Below are 8380 nucleotides of genomic sequence, written 5' to 3'. Positions count from 1 at the left end.
ATTAAATCCCACACCCACAGTGACACACTTACAGCCAACAAGGCTACACTTCCTAATAGTGCCACTCTCTGGGACTCCCTGAATCTGTATTTCCAGGCTATGGTCACTCTATGTGACTCCAGAACAAATTAACTTTTACCTTCTTTGAAGTAGAAATTGTACTTTTTGCATCAGCACCATCAGGCAAGCATGGTTTGGACAAGTTTCTTCCTTCCTCCAAATACATTTTGCCACTTAGCTTTCTGTAATAAGGACCAGTAGCTGATAGAAGCCTGCAGCTTCTAAATGGGACTCAGAATTACATATGTGGGTAGGGTCTTGTTCAAAACAGAATCCTTTGGTGCCTGGTGGGGAGCAGGCACCTGACATCTGAAGCTCTCCATAGTATTCCTATGTGTGGCCTTAGCATCGTTATCATCGTCAGTAAACCTCTAATGATCCAGCAAATCATTGGCAGCAGTAGATAGTATCACTACTCTAGGAATAAAGGAGCCATTGACCAAATAAGATATGATCTCAGAGTCTCTTCTTGCAGTTCACTAGTAACCCTGAGACATGAAAGACACTTACATGTACTGAAGAGGATATAGTTCCTCTAACAGCAAAACTCTTTTCTTTTTTTTCACTAAGTGTTTAACAGAATCATTTGTGATAGGAAAATGCTTTTCTTAAATTTCCCTAAAAGGATTGTTTTCTAAAAATGGTAGCATGAGAAGCATTAACCTAGAAAAAATAAGATATATCCATTTAGGTACTGTTAAAATATACTCACATTGACTCATATAGATTCTGTTAAATGTAATGACAAGGCAAGATGCATCTTCACTGAGAAGGTCCTAGAAGAGGCCTCTAGTCTTCCTTGCAGGTAAAAGGTAGATCAGCCCTATGGCTGGTCCTGAACCCCCTCTCCATGCTAGCTGTTCCCCTCTATCTCAAGTGTCTGTGGTGTCTCTTAAATTTATAGCACTAGGACGAGTAATTTTATTTCTAGCTGGTTCTACACATTTCTGTGTGGATGGCCTAGGCTTCATTTTAGAAAAGAAAATGCAATTCCTGTTTCCTTGCAGATTCTGGGTTTTGCTTGCTTGTTTGCTTATTTTTGTTTTGTTTTGTGTTTTTCTTGACTTTCCCATGGAGCTGATGACTGCTACAGTCCTGATGTTTTTGTTTTTTAATCAGAGATTCAAATGCTGTTGACAAACACAGTTTTTCCTTCCTTTGTTTTGAGACATAGTCTTACTTTTAGCTCAGGCTAGCCTGAATTCACCATGTAGCCCAGGTTCCTGGCAATCCTCTTGCTTCAGCCACTCAAGTGCACTGATTACCACAACACCTGGCTCTGTGTCTACTGTCAATGTCCACAGTGTTCCCCTTCTTAGGTGAAAATGATCTCTGGTCCTCAGTGGAATTTCTCCTTCATGGAGTCTCCCTTCCCCCATCTTAACTTTTTTTTTTCTGTCAGGTTGTTAAGAATCTATAGTTTTGTCAGGCAGTGATGGCACATCCCTTTAATTCCAGTATTCAGGAGGAAGATCAGGTGTATCTATGAGATCAAGGCCAGCCTGGTTGACAGAGGAAGTTCTAAGACAGCCAGAGGCAAAACTACAGAAAGAAACCCTGTCTTCACTCCCCTTGCCCCTCAAAAAAAATGAATAGTTTTCCTGTGATGTATTGAACTAAGAGAGTAAAATGTTTCCTAGGCTCTACTACTAACCAATATCATTCTCTAAACAAACTTCTCCTTACCTTTCCCCATACTGCACTCTGTGATCATGTTAGAGCTAACATGCTTTGTGACATTAAGTGTTCTACCATTTCTTTCCCATGCCTTCTAGGTCTCTGATGAAGCCTACTTAGCCAGTTATTCTCTCTGTCTCTCTCTGTCTCTCTGTCTGTCTCTGTCTCTGTCTCTCTGTGTGTGTGTGTTTGTGTATGTGTGTAATGTGTGTGAATGTGTGTATGCATGTTTGAATGTCTGAAGTTGAAGATCAGCATCTTATTTGATTGCTTTCTACCTTATTAATCAAAGCAGGGTCTCTTAGTTGAGCTCAGAGCTTACATGAGCTTACATAAGAGTTCCTATGTCTCTTACTCGACGTGACTGGAATTAAAAACAGGCCACCGTGCCCACTAGCATTTATGTGGCTTTGGGGATCCAAGCTTTGATCCTCATATTTGTACATCATGCACTTTAAACAGTTAACTCTTTCTTCAGGCCAGAGTCATCCTTTTACATTCCCTGTGCAACTGGAGCACAGATTGAATAACAAAAGACTAAAACATCTCAAGTCCCGAAGAAAGACTAATTATGCATCTCTCATCCAAATCACTAAAAAAAGATATCTATAGCCATAAATAAGCTTCTCTTCAAACATTTACTACTCAAAGCATTCACTGTGTTCTCTTGTCTCTGCCTTCTCTCAGCAGTAAAATGTGGAATTCATATATCCTGTGTGTAAATGGCCTTTATTTTTGTGTAATATTATTTTAATACAATAAATATAATCATCCTATTGAGGGACATGTATATTGTTTCTACTAGTAGATATATGCATTGCTAACACCTTCACTCAGTCTGCGGATTGTTTTATTTTTTTTAATTTTGAAGGCAGTATCATTTTAATATTAATTTTAATTAAGACCAAGTTGCCCATCGCTCTCCTCGTTTATCTCCTCTCCACCCACTGTTTGAACGTTCTAGTGACACTTGATTTGAAGGTTTTCCCAACAACATTCTCTTTCTCAGATTTTCTTTGTTTCTTCATTGTTGCAAGCATTTTCATCTTCTCTTCTCAAGCATTTGGGAAGCTACCCAACAAAAAATATTTTCTGGGGGTGCTTATTTTTGCTTCTTCCTGTTTCTAGAAGGAGATTCAGTTCTAGTCTCTAGAAAGACCAGTGTCTTTCTAGTTTGGGATGCTATAACATAGACTAGATTGTTTATAAACAACAGACTTCTATCCTTTATCGGTCTAGATGCTAAAACATTCTAGATCAAGATGCAGACACGTTCAAGTGTCCGGCAAAGGTTTCCTAGCTATTATCTTTACCTGGTGCAAGGGGCAAGCTAGCTTTCTGTTTTGTTTTGTTTTTTAATAAAGGCCCTGGCAATGAGGGCTCTACCTTCATTACTTTGTCTCAGTCTAAATCTACTCTATATCTAAACAGCATTATCATAGGTGTTAGGATTTCAGCATATGACCAGAGAATATACGCTACAAAACACTTAGAATGCCACCTCTTCTTTGTATCCCTCGTTTGTCTTTTCTTCCACACTTCAATTCCTTTGAAGTGACTGACATGCTACCCCCTACACTATGGAAACCAACAATTGTCCTACACTCTTTTTTTTTTCTTTTTCTTTTTTTTCAGAGCTAAATCCCCAACCCCTTGTCCTACACTCTTTTTACTCCCAACCTTCGCTAGCTATGAGGAAGAAGACAGGGCCCATCTGTGGCATCTTATTTTATGTTGTTACTCTATTTAGCTGATTAAATTACAGGTTTGAAAATGTATATGCTCACAGATTCCTAGATGCAGGCCACAGAAGGTCCATAAAGCCATTATTCAGTATGAAGAACAAAAATGACAAAAATTGAGTTGACTACTCACTGTAGTACAAGCGGCCCAACTTGTCTGAACAGAGGATCAATGGATATGGGGTTTGGAGGAAGCGTGGAGTTCAGGGATTCCTGGAGTTGCTGAAGCTCAAGATCTTGATATCATCTATAAAGGTGTGGTTGCATAGATATGGATATTGACTGATTGTCACTATAGCATGTGTATTAGAGTGAGTATATGGCTGCCTAGCTTCCTTAGGAGACTGATATTGGGCCTGGACAAATGGTTTAGCAGTTAAGAGCATTTGCTGCTCTTGCAGAGGACCTGGGATTGGGTCCAGCATCCCTAACCAGCTAACACCTAGCTGTAACTCCAGTTCCAGAGGATCCAATGTTCTCTTCTTGCCTTCCTGGGCATTGCACACATGTGATTCACATAAATGCATGCAGGCAAAATACCCATACACATAAAATTAAGAAAAAAACCTTTCTTTTATTTTTTTATTATTTTTATTTTTTTAACTTTTCTTTTCTTTTTTTTTTATTAACTTGAGTATTTCTTATTTATATTTCGAGTGTTATTCCCTTTCCTGGTTTCCGGGCCAACATCCCCCTAACCCGTCCCCCTCCCCTTCTTTATGGGTGTTCCCCTCCCCATCCTCCCCCCATTGCCGCCCTCCCCCCAACAATCACGTTCACTGGAGGTTCAGTCTTGGCAGGAACAAGGGCTTCCCCTTCCACTGGTGCTCTTACTAGGATATTCATTGCTACCTATGAGGTTGGAGCCCGGGGTCAGTCCATGTATAGTCTTTCTTTTAAAAATGAGGATGCTACTGATTGGTCGATTTATAAAGATGATCATGGATGTATTCTATTGATGACATGATTGGACTCCATGCTGATTCTGAATATCATTTACAGGTATGGTGTAGGACAATTTGGTCCATCATAGAAGGTGTGGGAGTTTTTATTGGGGGTGTTGTATGACCTGAGCAGATGTGAACAAATGTCTGTCTATTCCAGAGTGGGGTATTAATAAGAGACCAAAGAAATGATTCCACCAGAGTGAGCCATTTACTTACAGGACCATGGGTGACTCAGACGCAACTGTACCACTGAAAAGCTTAAGGCAACATGGATAATGACTCATGGAAGGTACATCCTGGAATTCCCTGTATGACTTACCACATGTATGAACCTCAACTGGCCGGAGATTCTCTTTTCTCTAGCTGTTATTACTGTTTATGTAACCTTGGAAGGAGCCTCGAGAGTCTTGTTGAGAAACCTGTGGGTTTTATTTACTTCCTGGGCCTTGTAAAGGTTTTATTTGCTTCCTGGGCCTTGAGGAGTCTTCTTCCATTAAGGAATGGTTCCACCTAGCTACTCACCAGGGCTCACCAGTAATAAGGCTGACAATATCCTTTCACTACTGACAGGTTCTTTGGTAGGATTAGAGGAGAAATAAATAATATTACAGCAGGAAGGAAGTTAGTGTATTCAGTCTAGTGGATTTTAATGTTTAATAAACAACTTCAGTATTGCTTTAAGAAAATGTAATCTAATAGTTAGTGCCACTTCCTTTTTATCTAGGGGAGAGAGATACAGGTGCTTGGGCTTTATACCAAGCTGATATACCAAACACCTGGAAGTTCTTTATTGTCCTAGATGTTGCCTGATTCTGGTTCCACAGTACATACCATCTCACTTTACCGTTGGTTGCCTCTTTGAAGTCCTGTACATGGGCCTCATCACAGTGCAGCCTCTTGCCATGAGCCTAGGGAGGGTAGAAGGCTGTGACCACTGATTCTGCCACACTGTTCCTTCAACCTTTGTACCATCGTAACACCAGTGAAACAGAATACAGGCCGGAGTACAGCCCTTCCCAAGTCCACTGCGAAGAACACCATGGAGAGAAGCACCATGGAGAGTAAGGCTTTCCAGAGGGTTCTCTACAATTCCATCCTTGGCTCCTTTCTCCATCCCCAGAGCTCAGCATCTCTATCTCTTTTGTCCTCTTAAGGACCAGTCACCCATAGGCACTGCTCTAGCCCTGAGAGCTTTCTGCTTTAATCTGTGCCCCTGGATTTTTTTTATATCTGGATCATTTTGCTCACTTCTGCACTTGACACATTTTAATGAGCAAGCATGTACGTGGAGGTTGTGTTTAAAAAACAAACACAAAACAAAAAAACCAAAACCAGATTCTGACTCAGCTGGTGTAAAGTGAAACTTGAAATCCTGCCTTTCCACCCAGAGTGCAATTGAGACCTGTCTTGTGGGTCTGCTACCGCAGTCTGAAGAGAAAGGCTCTGTAACATTATTAACCAAGGAATTCGCCAGGAAAAATTGGAAAGTCTGCTGACATGATTAAGTTGATTATTCAATAAGGGATTTTGGTGACAGAGTCTGGGATGGACCTGGAGTCTGCACATCTGCTCCCATTCGTGACCTTTCTATACTGTTTGTTTTAGCCATTTGAGCTATATTGTGTTATTAAGATGTTACTGTGGACTCCTTCCTCCTCGGATAATTATTTAACAATGTATAGTAGTTCAGTTGGTAGAGTACTGGCCTAGTATATTCGAAGTCCTTTGTGTGTGTGTGTGTGTGTGTGTGTGTGTGTGTACATATATATGTATATGTATACATATATATGAGACATATGAAAAGATTTAATTTAAAAATATTATATATATAAAATTTGAGATAGGGATGCATGAAACTATCATTATAAAATATATTATTACATTTAGTGTTCTTATTTTTGATGAAAAAAGCTAAGATATTTTCATGGGCTCCTGAAAATGTCATGAACTCTGGGTACCTTGCCTCATAGAGAAATTAACACGGTTAACTGCATTGGGCCTTCCTGTTGGACACAAAACACACATCTTCAGTTTCAAAGTACTTCTCTGAAATGGTGCTATTTAAATTCCTGAGAGATAAAATATTTCCCTAACACCCTGGACTATTACAGAGCATCTCTCTTTCTGTGACACTGCATTAATATTCAGCACAGGAATTAATTCAATTTGCTCATTCTCCTTCCTGCTGCCCTCCAAATTGTGCTTGCTTGGATTTGCCATGAATAAAAGAAAGAGGTATAATATTTGAAAGGCTGTGCCCTTCATTACAAAAAGAGGAGCTGTGAGACTCTCTGCTTGGAAGAAATTGATTGCACTTCGGGTCCGTGGCCTGTGGTTATGCTTCTTCTGGATCAACAGGTATGATATTTTAATAACTGCAACAATAGCCAAATGGATGCTAGTGGAGCAGCTCTGAAGAAAGTGGGCCCTGGGATACCGTGCACAAGGCATTCTCTCCATGCCTCCCAGGAGGCCTAAGGCATCTTTGAGGAAGGCCAGTGTTATATGTAACTCAATTTGCGTACCAACAATTGAATTCTTACCCCTACCGCACATTATCAATAGTAATTAGTGGGCCAGGGAGTGTGGTCCTATTTTCTGTATACGTATAAGCTATTTATTGAGACAAAGTCTCCTATGGTCTTGGCTGGCCTCAGACTCAGTAGCTGAAGAATGGCTTTCAACTCTTGGTCCTTCTACCTGTACCATCGCTTCTGTTTTAGAAATGAGAGTGTTTGTTGTGTTTCTGGTACATCTGCATAGTAACTTTAGAAACTGCCCTAACTTCTGAGCAGAATGGTGACTCACGTCATCATTATCAATGATTTTTGATCCCAGAACCGCACCTTGATTTCCTGAAGATAAAAAAAAGGATCAGAAGGGAATTGTCAAGGGCAACAATGACCCATGAAGAAACACTAGCACATAGGTTTCTAAGGCAGCTGGAGTCCCTTGAGGTCAAGGCGCTCGCCCCGGTGAGTTCTCTATATTTCACTGTGGTACAGAGATAGGTGCCGTCCTTTCTGGCCTAAGGCAGTGTTTCGGCAGTTTGTTCAGAATCACTGGCTGCTCACGTGGACTCAGGTCATAGGCCTACTGAGTCTTGGATGATCTACCTTGGAACCAGTTTTTTTTATGGCATAGCTCAAAAACCTACCATCCCAATATTCACATCATCTACCGCAGAGAGGACATTTCTTCTTTCCTTTAGGTTACACTTAGGTCTTGATGTCTCTTCAAGCAACTCAGAGGTCTTCCACTTCTTTGTCTAGTGACACCACTCACCTCACTATTGGAATCCACAAGAGCATCATGTCATGACCCTAACTGAACTCTATTTTGTGCTATTGGAGTCCGTCAAGAAGTGGAGCTGTCATGAAGATTCAGAGCAAAGGTCCTGGGGACTGCTATGGATTCAGAGCCAACGCCTAGCAAGGGCTGCCTCTCGTCTTCAGTCCTCTTGCTGCCTCTCTCCTAAATATCCTCTCCTTGGGTGGATATCCTATGTGCATCTCAGCACTGAGCCCACCCACCCAACTAGGCCAATAAATGGAGCTACGCTTTTGTGCAGACAGTTTCTGCTACTACTGACCTTGATGTCTCTGGGAGGAACTGGGCGCTCAGACAAAAATAGTCTGACTCCTTTAGATACAATATTGATCTAATGTACAAAAATTGAGCAAGAAATTTAAATCACCCATGCAATCATGTCATTTGTAGTAAAATAAAAAATCATTATAGTACCTGTGTCACTTGACTACAATACAGCAGGAATTAGACCATGCATAAAAAGCCTTTTAATAGTGTCTGATTCACAGTGAAGCATTGATAAAACAGTAACTTTTATTATTATGAGATGGTTGGCAGAAGGAGTGCATACAAAATGATCTCCCCCAGTATGTTTTGAGGACATTGTAAGATTAGAATTCTTGAGATGCCTTTCGATGCCTTAAC

The 8380-nt window shown here is 40.6% G+C and overlaps 1 long non-coding RNA gene across 2 annotated transcripts; it reads left to right on the top strand.

Moving 5' to 3' along the window:
- Positions 1-2898: 2898 nt before the first annotated feature.
- Positions 2899-8169, top strand: LOC147994759 (uncharacterized). 2 transcript variants are annotated; one of them, XR_015686395.1, is made up of 4 exons: positions 2899-4715; positions 6656-6784; positions 7265-7401; positions 7699-8169. It is a non-coding gene; the product is annotated as an uncharacterized LOC147994759 (long non-coding RNA). The 2 variants fall into 2 exon arrangements; XR_015686394.1 differs by lacking the exon at positions 7265-7401 and having other exon boundaries at positions 4468-4715; positions 7638-8169.
- Positions 8170-8380: the final 211 nt, after the last annotated feature.

Source organism: Rattus norvegicus, chromosome 4 (genome assembly GCF_021556685.1).
Source record: "Rattus norvegicus strain SHRSP/BbbUtx chromosome 4, alternate assembly SHRSP_T2T, whole genome shotgun sequence".
Lineage (NCBI taxonomy): Eukaryota > Metazoa > Chordata > Mammalia > Rodentia > Muridae > Rattus > Rattus norvegicus.
Note: the sequence above shows the minus strand (reverse complement) of the source record. Positions and strands in the feature narration are given on the sequence as shown.